Here is a 301-nt window from a genome sequence, read left to right as displayed (position 1 = left end):
TCCAAGACCCTGCTTCCTGCTCAGTGTCTGCCTCATCCTGTAGTCCCTGGGGTCTAAGATCAATATTTCAGCATAAGCCCAGCCCCCCCCAAACTGGCAGACTTTCAGTTGTGGGGGTGGGGGGCACTGCTGGCCACATTCTCAGGGTTATCAGGGGCCACAATGACCTCAGGCCGCTTTTGAGGCCCACACTTCTCACCCCTCACTCCATCGCAAGGCTGGTGTGCAGCCCACAGAATTCCTCAGCACAGCACATGCAAAGGCCCTGGGGTCAGCAAGAAAACATTTATTCTCTCTGGTG

The sequence above is a fragment of the Apodemus sylvaticus genome, chromosome 22 (genome assembly GCF_947179515.1).
Source record: "Apodemus sylvaticus chromosome 22, mApoSyl1.1, whole genome shotgun sequence".
Classification (NCBI taxonomy): Eukaryota; Metazoa; Chordata; class Mammalia; order Rodentia; family Muridae; genus Apodemus; species Apodemus sylvaticus.
Note: the sequence above shows the minus strand (reverse complement) of the source record.